Source organism: Lepisosteus oculatus, chromosome 1 (genome assembly GCF_040954835.1).
Source record: "Lepisosteus oculatus isolate fLepOcu1 chromosome 1, fLepOcu1.hap2, whole genome shotgun sequence".
Taxonomy (NCBI): Eukaryota; Metazoa; Chordata; class Actinopteri; order Semionotiformes; family Lepisosteidae; genus Lepisosteus; species Lepisosteus oculatus.
In genome coordinates this window covers 5,599,403-5,611,866 of record NC_090696.1, presented here as the reverse complement: position 1 = coordinate 5,611,866, position 12,464 = coordinate 5,599,403, and the positions used below count along the sequence as shown (strand labels likewise).

The 12,464-nt window shown below is 52.9% G+C and overlaps 4 non-coding genes across 4 annotated transcripts; 2 read left to right on the top strand and 2 right to left on the bottom strand.

Moving 5' to 3' along the window:
- Positions 1 to 6,446: 6,446 nt before the first annotated feature.
- On the top strand, positions 6,447 to 6,616 carry LOC138241438 (U1 spliceosomal RNA). The gene has a single exon (XR_011190663.1). It is a non-coding gene; the product is annotated as a U1 spliceosomal RNA (small nuclear RNA).
- A 1,387-nt stretch (positions 6,617 to 8,003) lies between these two features.
- On the bottom strand, positions 8,004 to 8,122 carry LOC138241684 (5S ribosomal RNA). The gene has a single exon (XR_011190941.1). It is a non-coding gene; the product is annotated as a 5S ribosomal RNA (ribosomal RNA).
- A 1,668-nt stretch (positions 8,123 to 9,790) lies between these two features.
- Positions 9,791 to 9,954, top strand: LOC138241387 (U1 spliceosomal RNA). The gene has a single exon (XR_011190613.1). It is a non-coding gene; the product is annotated as a U1 spliceosomal RNA (small nuclear RNA).
- A 1,383-nt stretch (positions 9,955 to 11,337) lies between these two features.
- On the bottom strand, positions 11,338 to 11,456 carry LOC138241510 (5S ribosomal RNA). The gene has a single exon (XR_011190738.1). It is a non-coding gene; the product is annotated as a 5S ribosomal RNA (ribosomal RNA).
- Between the last annotated feature and the right edge of the window lie 1,008 nt (positions 11,457 to 12,464).

The following is a 12,464-nucleotide window of genomic DNA, read 5'->3' as shown; positions in this document are numbered from 1 at the left end:
CGCCCTCTTGTGGCCTTGCGGCGTCAGAGCAAGAGGCTCCTTCTCGCTGCCCTTCCGCTGTGTTGCAGGGCCCCGAGAGGGAACCCGGAGCGCGCACTGATGGGTGACACCGCCGTGACTCCTTCTCGAGAGAGACGCCCTGGGATTTGGAACGGCCAAGGAGGGTCAGGACACCTCGGTTTGACGCCTCCCCCCGAAGGACGGCGCCTGTTTGTGCAGCAGAGTGTCGCCATCAGGAGGCTGGGGCATAAGAGGGCCACACAGCCCGCAGGGTGAGCGCTCCCTACTGGTCCCAGTCACACCTCTTGCAGGAGCAGCAGCAACCGGAGCTTTCCCGGGGGCCGGCCAGGCTCACACCTGCTGGGCTGCCGGGGGTGAGCCCAGTCGAGAGTCGCAGGGCGAGACCTAGTCACCGGGGAGAAACGATACAAGTGAAGGATTGCTCGGCTCTCGGCACTTGAAAAGACCGACAAATGACTCGTTCCCGCCGGAGCTGATTGTACCCGCATGTGTGGTGTCGTCCTCTCCCCCCGCCCCGCTGTGTTTGCTGTATTGTCTCTGAAGCCGGCCCCCCCGAGACGAGACGGGCTGTTCCTGTGCCCCAATTAACACTTTACAGGTGCCATTCCCCGGCATTGTGGCCATTGTCGGTGCTCACACGCGATAAGATAAGGCGGAGGAGAGCGGGGCATGCCCAGCGCCAGACATTCAAGGAGGGGGCAGTGCGAGGTGAGGTGAGGTGAGGTGCGACACGACACGCCGGAGCCCCGACGCTGCTAACGCGGAGCACTTGTTGGACCGGCATCGAAAGGACGTGTGCGCACGGAGCGAGCCTTCCCTGCGGCGGAGCGCGGGAACTTTCTCCCCCCCGCCCCCGCTGCAGGAGTTGTGTGCGCTGCAGCGGTGCCGAGAGAAAAGCACAGAAGGCAGCAGGCTCTGGAGAGCAGGTAAGAGACGGAGCCTTGTGGGCAGGCGAGCAGGCTCGTTTTTTTGGAAATTGCTGAAAAGGTTTGTTCGGTGTGTGGCAGGCGCACGTCGCGAGCTTGCGTGGCGATCTGCCGGCCTGGTGATATGTAAATGAGGCCGAATTGCATCCCGGGACATGCTGCGGATGCGAAATGGCGACTGCAGATGTGTAGGAAACGACGCGCTCGTTTTCTCGCTTTGCCCTCGCTTTTGAGTGTTAGTGTGGCGTGTGAGTGTGCGAAAGAGTGGGCCCAGCAGGAGGCGGTGGCGTGCGGGGCGAGGAGCTGGCCTAGGCTGCGAGTACTGTGCTGTGAGTGCGGGCCGCTTGCAGGGGCCTGTCCAACTCATACTTACCTGGCAGGGGAGATACCTTGATCAGCCTGTAGGTGGAGTAGTTGGATTGTTTTTCTTTTGTTGGAAGCAGTGTTTTTGGAAGCGGTTTTTGAAATGGCAACCTTTGGATCCCGTAAGAATGCTGTACGTTTTGAGCTCTTGGATGACCTCTTCATGGATCGTATGCAGTTCAGCAGAAAAGTGTTACAGAAGGAACTTGGCTTTGAACCTCGGCACTTGGATTTCATCTTCGCTCTCCCAGGTCAGAAAGCATTTGAGGTTGTATTTGCTACTTATCCTCTGTTTGAACAATGCGTGGATGTGTTTGAGGCAAAAAGAGGCAAAGTTCCTGCACTTGAGAAGATCAACTTGCAGCCTCTGACACAGAGAGAGAGGAAAACGGTGCATGTTGTTATGTTCTCGGAACTGGCAAAGACGGAGGACATTCACACCTGGCTTAACCAGTACTGCACCGTCCACCATGGAACTGAGGTTAGAGATGTTGATGGTATAAAAACAGGAGCAAGGAAATTCGAGGTTCGCTTGCTACCGGACAGCGTAAATGGAGGCTTAAGGCACCTGCCCTCTACAATCCGGCTGGGCGCCTGCAATGGCTATGTGTTTTATGTGGGACAACCAAAGGTGTGTCGGCGCTGTGGTGCTGTGGGACACCTGGCATCGTCCTGCACTGTGAAATGCTGCAAGACCTGTGGCAAACAGGGACATTTAGCCTCTGACTGTTCAATGCTGCCAAAGTGCAATTTATGTGGCTCGGAAGGACACGTTTTTAAGAACTGCCCTCACGCCTACGCCAATAAACTCAAAATGAGAAAGGATGAGGCAGTGCTTGTTTCAGCCAAACCGGCCCGAAAATCCAAAGCAAACAACAAGTCAAACAAAGAACCCTTGTTGGACAAAGACTCTCAGCCTCCAGCCAGGATCAGTCCTGCTGTGGCTCCGGGGCTGGTGGAAGAGAAATCCACTACGCCCCCACAACCGCAGACTGCACCAGACAAGCACGAGGGTTTGAAAACCCCCGAGAACAGCGAGGACCCCTCCCCCACTCCTGCTCCTCAGAACGAGGGCCAGTGTGGGGCTCCCCGGTGGAGCGGGTCCAGCGAGGATACCCAGGATTCAGCGGAGCTGCTTTTCTCAGACTCTGCAAGTGCTACAGATGCCCTCCTCTCCTCCATCCAGTCCATCACGGAGGATCTGCAGCAGCTGGTGGGTGAGGGGGAAGAGGAGACTGGTGCATCGGCTGCACCCCTTTCCCCTCAGTGCTCCCAGGAGCTGGACTTGAGGAAAAGAAAAAATGACTCTGTTTTCTCCCCGAGCGAGGAGGAAGGAGAGCATGGCGATGGGGACAGCTGGAACCTCTCCACCCCTCCCTCTACCCCCTTCCTTGAAATGGACTCTGTGAACGCTTTTACTGCTGCCACCCTGATGAAGGCTCATTCAGAGGATGGCTGGCAGGAAATTGGTAAGAAGAAAAAGAAAAAGAAAAAGGTAACAGGTGAGACCGAAGAGAAATGTGTTTTGTAAAGACTGGTTCCACTTTCTTATGTAATATGGCTCTTAACATAATTTCTCTTAACACAAGAGGTATCAATGACAGAGTTAAATGCCAGTCTGTCTTTGATTACCTCCAGCAGAGAGAGGGAGATGTGTTGATGTTGCAGGAGTGTGCTTTAGCCTATCAAGAGAGGTATAAAAGTTTTGAAGATAGGTGGGATAAAGGGCCTTCTGTTTGGTCAGGGGACAATAACAACAGAGCCTCTGGCGTGGCCATTCTTTTCAAAGGATGGGCATTCAAATTGAAAAGTATTCAGAGGGTCATAGATGGCAGGTTGCTGTGTGTGGATGTGGAATGGGGGACCGTTAACCTGCGGCTAATCAATGTGTATTGCCCTACTGACGTAGGAGGAAGGGTGGAGCTACTCAAGGCACTCTCCCCCCTATTGTTATGCAGCACAGACGTGATAGTGGGAGGGGATTTTAATTGTATCTTAGAGCACACAGACAGGCAGTCTAGCTCGCCGATAAAATTGGATTCCAGCTCACTGGCCCTGCAAAACTTAGTTCAAGACTTTAAACTCTCAGACACATATAGATGTATATATCCCACAACAGCAGGATATACATGGTCAGGGAGGAATAGCAGCTCCAGAATTGACTATTGCTTTGTCTCAGAGAGAGTGAAAGTTGTTGGGGTCACTCTTCAGCCTGTCTTCTTCTCAGATCATCAGGCTTTAGGGTGTAGAGTGGAACTCCAGGGCGGGACTGTCTTTGGCCCAGGCCTCTGGAAACTCAACACAAAGCTGCTAGAGAACGAGGGGGTAGTTTCCCGCTACAAGGAGAAACTATCACAGTGGCTGTTCTTGCAGTGTCTGTACGGGTCAGTAGGAGAGTGGTGGGAGGAGGTGAAGGTGAGGACAAAGGCCTTTTTCATGGCTGAGGGAAGGAAGGCTGCTGCCAGACGGAGAGGGGTGCTAGCCAGGAAACAGAGGCAGCTGCAGCGTCTCTACACGATGCTGCACAGTGGCTTCGATGTGCTCGAGGATATCGCCCTTTTAAAAAAGGACATCCGGAGCATAGCCGAAGAAAGTAGTCGAGGAGTGCTGTTAAGAAGCAGAGTGCAGTTCTTGGAAGAAAATGAGAAGTGTACTCGCTTCTTTTTCAGGAAAGTGGTAGGCTCCAAGACTGTCATGGAAAGTGTAGTTGATGAGGAGGGACGAGAGAGAACAGAGCCGAGTGCTATCCTCTCCTGCACCGAGGCCTTCTACTCAAGACTGTACAGCTCTACAGAGGTAAAGGATGAAGATATTCATTTTTTTACCTCAAAGCTAGAAAACATTTTGAGTGAAGAAGATAGGGAAGTACTTGAGAGGGATTTGACAGTAGAAGAGCTGAGACAGGCTATGGAGAGCTTACAGAAGGGGAAAACTCCGGGTGCTGACGGGCTCCCTAAAGAATTTTATTGCACCTTTTGGGATCTGCTTCAGGATCCGCTACTGCTCCTATTCGAGGAAAGCTACAAGACAGAATTGCTGCCTGACTCCTTAAGAGAAGGCACTATCTCTCTCTTGTTTAAGAAAGGAGCAAAAAATGACATAAAGAACTGGAGACCCCTCAGCCTGTTAGGCGTGGACACTAAGATCCTGTCCAAAGCCCTTTTCCTGCGCCTACAAAATGTAGTGGCCTCACTGGTAGGGAAAGAACAGACTTGTGGGATAGCAGGACGCCTGATGAGCGACAACCTGGCCTTGTTGAGGGATGTCTGTCTGTACTCTGAGGATCGCTCCCTCCCTCTGTGCATTTTAGGTGTAGACCTAGAAAAGGCCTTTGACCGCCTAAACCGGCAGTACTTAACATCGGTACTTGAGCACATGAAGTTTGGCCCCATCATGAGAAAGTGGATTAACCTGCTGTACACAGGTAGCAACAGCAGAGTCATGGTTAATGGCAATAGATCACGCACCTTTGAAGTCTGTTCAGGGGTGAGGCAGGGCTGCCCATTATCCCCCTTGTTATTCGTTTTGGCTATGGAGCCCTTAGCCTGTGCCTTGCGCCAGGATCAGGCCATTAATGGGATACCAGTGCCTGGAAGTGGGGGAGGAGAGGTAAAGACATCTCTATACATGGATGACGTCACCCTGCTCCTCTCTGACAATGCCTCAATTAGCAGAGCTCTGCAGTGCTGTGATCGGTTCTCTTTGGCTTCCTCCGCAAAAATTAACACATCTAAGAGTGAGATTTTTTATCAGAACTGGAGGGAGCCAAAAGAAGGACATGATCTCAGGCTGCAAGAGAAGAGAATTAAGGTCCTGGGGGTGTATTTTGGAGAAGAGATGGGAACAGTAAATTGGCTGAACAAATTGCCAATCTTAAACAAAAAACTGATGCAATGGAAGGACCGAGACCTCACCATGACAGGGAAGGTGCTGGTCATCAAAGCCGAGCTCTTGCCTGTCTTGAATTTTCTGGCTTCTACCTTCCCAATCCCACACCGTGTTGCGGCGGTGCTGAGGAGATTGATGTTTCAATTTCTATGGGGTGGGAAGCAGGAAAGACTCAGAAGGGAAATAATGTACAGGCCGCTACCCTCAGGGGGGAAGTCTGTCCCAGATATTGCTACGAAGCTGCTGTGCATTTTCCTGGCCTCTGTGCTGAGAGGCTTTGCAACAGCACCTGCAGCGCGTACCTGGACTTATTTCTCCAGGCTCTGGGTAGGTAGGGAGGTGTTCAGAGTGTGGGGTGTCAGACCCAAGCTGGACGTCCCACTCTCTGACACATGCCCTGCAATTTATGGGACAGTTAAAAGTTTTCTAAGATCTCACCCAATTGGCCATATTCCCCTCCGAGATGTCAGCGTCCAAAAACTGGAAGATTTCGTAGCACCCCAGAACAATAGGCAGACCCCTGTGGGCATTTTAACATCAGCCCAAACAAGGAAGGTGTGGAAACACACATCCTCTAAATTTCTGTGCAACATTCACAGAGATTTAGCCTGGAGTGTCGTCCACCAGTGCTTACCGGTACGAACTTTCTTGTACCGTAGGGGCCTCACCCCCAGCCCTCGCTGCGTTAGGGTGGGCTGCGGCGAGGAGGAGACTGTGACCCATCTCCTGTGGTCCTGCTTTTTTGCTAAGGCCTTCTGGGCCCAGTTTGAAGATTGGTTGCAGGCTCTCTCGCCCCAATTTACCCTGACCGCTGCTTTCGTTAGATACGGCATCTCTCCTGTCAAGCTTCCTCCTGACGTGTTTGACAGGATCTGGGCCGTGGTGAACAGTGGGAAAGACGCCCTGTGGAGAGTGAGGAACATGGGGCTGTTCAAAGGCATCGAGGTCCCAGTCAAGGCAGCAGGTAGCCTGGCCCTGTTCATCACCCGAGAGAACTATTACCTCAGAGATCTGTGGAGAGAAGGGAGGGAGGAAGCAGAAAATCTGTGGGAAATAGAGAGCATAGGTCAACATCTCAAGAAACTGTGAAAAACATTATCATGTTTAAATAAAGAATGTGATTTGCACCAGAAAAAAAGAAAATTGTTGCCATGTAACTGTTACCGTGTCAAAATGTAATGAGATGTGATCATATATACTGTTTTAAGTATGTATATTAATGTAAAGCTTTCTGATTTGTGATTTCCTGTATTTTTTTGTGAAAAGAAAATAAAGTTCTTAAAAATCGAAATCGGTTCACCCAGGGCGAGGCTCGGCCATTGCACTCCGGCTGTGCTGACCCCTGCGAATTCCCCAAATGTGGGAATCTCGACTGCATAATTTCTGGTAGTGGGGGACTGCGTTCGCGCTCTCCCCTGATGTGCTTGGTCCAAAATCAGATGCAACAGTGCGGGCGGCTTTGCCTTCTGCTGGGGAGCTGTGCCGGGTGCCCCTGAAGCGGCTTTCAGAGATGGGGGGTCACTGCAGAAACGCCCCGGGGTTTTTCGCGAGCACCGCCTGACAACGTGGTCCTCCTTTTCATGCCTGCTACAGCCATAACGCTATTTGTATAACCACAAAAAACAATCTTGTGCTTATACACGTTAAATGTTCACCTCGTGACAAGGTACTTCAATTGTGATCTTTCAGCTTGTCTGACCCTGGTGGTCTGGCTGACTTTTGCTTCTTCCGCTCTCTGTCCGGGGACAGTAATCCTTTATTGTTTCTCTCACACTCCATCAGTTTGACTTTGTAGTTCAGTCTGTTGCCCGTGTGTGTGTACCAGTTTGTAGTGCCATGTAACCTGACTACCTTACGTCCTGCACTCATAATATAGAGAGAGAGAGAGAGAGAGATAAATACTGTATATCTTAAGAACAAAATCCAACACCAAAAGCTCTTCATGAGTCGTTATACCCCAGCATTGAAACCGAGTTCTTACCGGCATGCAACACATTGCTAATCCAACCAGAAGATCAAGGTGTGATGGTCAACTTGAAGTGCATGAAGTAAGAGTAAAACGATGTACCCCGAAGCAGGACCACAATTCGAAAGGAGTGGATGCCACTATTTCTCGTATTTTCTTAGTTATAGGTCCATGGAAGCATTTCAAGCTAATTACACTACTCCTCCTGGACATGAATTCCCTTTTCAAAGCGAGTCTTTTTGCTGTAGTTTGCATGGTTTAGGATGCAGATCGAGGTTAGCCTTGATTTGGTCATGGGGGCCTCGGTACTGTATGCTAATGCTAAAGACAGTTCACCAGTTTTCTGATTGTTGGGTTCTGTATCAGTGCAGGAATGTCAAATAGTGAATGGCTGTACCTCTGTTGTATCCGTGCTCAATGAACGAAATCGGTTATAAATGAATGTATGTATATTTGTACGCAAAACGAGTTGTTTATTGACTGACCTTCAATTGCAGATTTAGAGGCAGCTTCGATATTCGTTTTACAGCCGTTTTTTTTCATATGAGTCACACGCATGCCATTCAAAGGGCCACTTTAGCGATGAGCAGATTGATCCATGTTTCTTGTGCATCTGAAGGGATGTGAGGGAGCTTCTCTTTCTGAACTGGCATGCCTTAAAAATGGACGACCGTCGCGATACCGTTTGCCAGTCAGTGTTGCTGGATGAAACAAAAGTGGGAAGATTGTAATGTTTGGTCTTTTCGTGAGCACCCCGGGAAATAAATGTCCATAGTCGAGGGTTTTTCCTCCCAAAGCCTACGGCACCAGCGGCGACCCCTGCTGGCCGGGAGAGCAAAAGCTTACAGCACCTGGTATTCCCAGGCGGTCTCCCATCCAAGTACTAACCAGGCCCGACCCTGCTTAGCTTCCGAGATCAGACGAGATCGGGCGTGTTCAGGGTGGTGTGGCCGTAAGCGAAAGCAACGGCGCCTGACTCGCTACTTGAAGCTGTGTGTGGCGGGGGCTCCGGGCCCCCCGGGCGGGACTCAAGGATCGTTCGTGTGCAACTCTTTGGAAAGGAGCTGCTTTCCAAATCGCATTGCGTGCCTGGATGTTGGCGACTGTGCGACTGTGCTCCCGTGCTCCCTTCAGTTGCCTGGCCCTGCTCTTGCCCCGCACTGGAGCAGGACAAAGAAACTGCACGGAGGAGCACCAGGCAAGTCTTTTCCAGACAAAAACCTCCGGTGCACAGCACACTGCAAACATTTCGGGGCTGTCGCGTGTTTATTTCAGCACATCCATCAAGCGCCGCGGCTGAACGCGCGGCGCCTCCGCCCTCTTGTGGCCTTGCGGCGTCAGAGCAAGAGGCTCCTTCTCGCTGCCCTTCCGCTGTGTTGCAGGGCCCCGAGAGGGAACCCGGAGCGCGCACTGATGGGTGACACCGCCGTGACTCCTTCTCGAGAGAGACGCCCTGGGATTTGGAACGGCCAAGGAGGGTCAGGACACCTCGGTTTGACGCCTCCCCCCGAAGGACGGCGCCTGTTTGTGCAGCAGAGTGTCGCCATCAGGAGGCTGGGGCATAAGAGGGCCACACAGCCCGCAGGGTGAGCGCTCCCTACTGGTCCCAGTCACACCTCTTGCAGGAGCAGCAGCAACCGGAGCTTTCCCGGGGGCCGGCCAGGCTCACACCTGCTGGGCTGCCGGGGGTGAGCCCAGTCGAGAGTCGCAGGGCGAGACCTAGTCACCGGGGAGAAACGATACAAGTGAAGGATTGCTCGGCTCTCGGCACTTGAAAAGACCGACAAATGACTCGTTCCCGCCGGAGCTGATTGTACCCGCATGTGTGGTGTCGTCCTCTCCCCCCGCCCCGCTGTGTTTGCTGTATTGTCTCTGAAGCCGGCCCCCCCGAGACGAGACGGGCTGTTCCTGTGCCCCAATTAACACTTTACAGGTGCCATTCCCCGGCATTGTGGCCATTGTCGGTGCTCACACGCGATAAGATAAGGCGGAGGAGAGCGGGGCATGCCCAGCGCCAGACATTCAAGGAGGGGGCAGTGCGAGGTGAGGTGAGGTGAGGTGCGACACGACACGCCGGAGCCCCGACGCTGCTAACGCGGAGCACTTGTTGGACCGGCATCGAAAGGACGTGTGCGCACGGAGCGAGCCTTCCCTGCGGCGGAGCGCGGGAACTTTCTCCCCCCCGCCCCCGCTGCAGGAGTTGTGTGCGCTGCAGCGGTGCCGAGAGAAAAGCACAGAAGGCAGCAGGCTCTGGAGAGCAGGTAAGAGACGGAGCCTTGTGGGCAGGCGAGCAGGCTCGTTTTTTTGGAAATTGCTGAAAAGGTTTGTTCGGTGTGTGGCAGGCGCACGTCGCGAGCTTGCGTGGCGATCTGCCGGCCTGGTGATATGTAAATGAGGCCGAATTGCATCCCGGGACATGCTGCGGATGCGAAATGGCGACTGCAGATGTGTAGGAAACGACGCGCTCGTTTTCTCGCTTTGCCCTCGCTTTTGAGTGTTAGTGTGGCGTGTGAGTGTGCGAAAGAGTGGGCCCAGCAGGAGGCGGTGGCGTGCGGGGCGAGGAGCTGGCCTAGGCTGCGAGTACTGTGCTGTGAGTGCGGGCCGCTTGCAGGGGCCTGTCCAACTCATACTTACCTGGCAGGGGAGATACCTTGATCAAGAAGGAGGTTCACCCAGGGCGAGGCTCGGCCATTGCACTCCGGCTGTGCTGACCCCTGCGAATTCCCCAAATGTGGGAATCTCGACTGCATAATTTCTGGTAGTGGGGGACTGCGTTCGCGCTCTCCCCTGATGTGCTTGGTCCAAAATCAGATGCAACAGTGCGGGCGGCTTTGCCTTCTGCTGGGGAGCTGTGCCGGGTGCCCCTGAAGCGGCTTTCAGAGATGGGGGGTCACTGCAGAAACGCCCCGGGGTTTTTCGCGAGCACCGCCTGACAACGTGGTCCTCCTTTTCATGCCTGCTACAGCCATAACGCTATTTGTATAACCACAAAAAACAATCTTGTGCTTATACACGTTAAATGTTCACCTCGTGACAAGGTACTTCAATTGTGATCTTTCAGCTTGTCTGACCCTGGTGGTCTGGCTGACTTTTGCTTCTTCCGCTCTCTGTCCGGGGACAGTAATCCTTTATTGTTTCTCTCACACTCCATCAGTTTGACTTTGTAGTTCAGTCTGTTGCCCGTGTGTGTGTACCAGTTTGTAGTGCCATGTAACCTGACTACCTTACGTCCTGCACTCATAATATAGAGAGAGAGAGAGAGATAAATACTGTATATCTTAAGAACAAAATCCAACACCAAAAGCTCTTCATGAGTCGTTATACCCCAGCATTGAAACCGAGTTCTTACCGGCATGCAACACATTGCTAATCCAACCAGAAGATCAAGGTGTGATGGTCAACTTGAAGTGCATGAAGTAAGAGTAAAACGATGTACCCCGAAGCAGGACCACAATTCGAAAGGAGTGGATGCCACTATTTCTCGTATTTTCTTAGTTATAGGTCCATGGAAGCATTTCAAGCTAATTACACTACTCCTCCTGGACATGAATTCCCTTTTCAAAGCGAGTCTTTTTGCTGTAGTTTGCATGGTTTAGGATGCAGATCGAGGTTAGCCTTGATTTGGTCATGGGGGCCTCGGTACTGTATGCTAATGCTAAAGACAGTTCACCAGTTTTCTGATTGTTGGGTTCTGTATCAGTGCAGGAATGTCAAATAGTGAATGGCTGTACCTCTGTTGTATCCGTGCTCAATGAACGAAATCGGTTATAAATGAATGTATGTATATTTGTACGCAAAACGAGTTGTTTATTGACTGACCTTCAATTGCAGATTTAGAGGCAGCTTCGATATTCGTTTTACAGCCGTTTTTTTTCATATGAGTCACACGCATGCCATTCAAAGGGCCACTTTAGCGATGAGCAGATTGATCCATGTTTCTTGTGCATCTGAAGGGATGTGAGGGAGCTTCTCTTTCTGAACTGGCATGCCTTAAAAATGGACGACCGTCGCGATACCGTTTGCCAGTCAGTGTTGCTGGATGAAACAAAAGTGGGAAGATTGTAATGTTTGGTCTTTTCGTGAGCACCCCGGGAAATAAATGTCCATAGTCGAGGGTTTTTCCTCCCAAAGCCTACGGCACCAGCGGCGACCCCTGCTGGCCGGGAGAGCAAAAGCTTACAGCACCTGGTATTCCCAGGCGGTCTCCCATCCAAGTACTAACCAGGCCCGACCCTGCTTAGCTTCCGAGATCAGACGAGATCGGGCGTGTTCAGGGTGGTGTGGCCGTAAGCGAAAGCAACGGCGCCTGACTCGCTACTTGAAGCTGTGTGTGGCGGGGGCTCCGGGCCCCCCGGGCGGGACTCAAGGATCGTTCGTGTGCAACTCTTTGGAAAGGAGCTGCTTTCCAAATCGCATTGCGTGCCTGGATGTTGGCGACTGTGCGACTGTGCTCCCGTGCTCCCTTCAGTTGCCTGGCCCTGCTCTTGCCCCGCACTGGAGCAGGACAAAGAAACTGCACGGAGGAGCACCAGGCAAGTCTTTTCCAGACAAAAACCTCCGGTGCACAGCACACTGCAAACATTTCGGGGCTGTCGCGTGTTTATTTCAGCACATCCATCAAGCGCCGCGGCTGAACGCGCGGCGCCTCCGCCCTCTTGTGGCCTTGCGGCGTCAGAGCAAGAGGCTCCTTCTCGCTGCCCTTCCGCTGTGTTGCAGGGCCCCGAGAGGGAACCCGGAGCGCGCACTGATGGGTGACACCGCCGTGACTCCTTCTCGAGAGAGACGCCCTGGGATTTGGAACGGCCAAGGAGGGTCAGGACACCTCGGTTTGACGCCTCCCCCCGAAGGACGGCGCCTGTTTGTGCAGCAGAGTGTCGCCATCAGGAGGCTGGGGCATAAGAGGGCCACACAGCCCGCAGGGTGAGCGCTCCCTACTGGTCCCAGTCACACCTCTTGCAGGAGCAGCAGCAACCGGAGCTTTCCCGGGGGCCGGCCAGGCTCACACCTGCTGGGCTGCCGGGGGTGAGCCCAGTCGAGAGTCGCAGGGCGAGACCTAGTCACCGGGGAGAAACGATACAAGTGAAGGATTGCTCGGCTCTCGGCACTTGAAAAGACCGACAAATGACTCGTTCCCGCCGGAGCTGATTGTACCCGCATGTGTGGTGTCGTCCTCTCCCCCCGCCCCGCTGTGTTTGCTGTATTGTCTCTGAAGCCGGCCCCCCCGAGACGAGACGGGCTGTTCCTGTGCCCCAATTAACACTTTACAGGTGCCATTCCCCGGCATTGTGGCCATTGTCGGT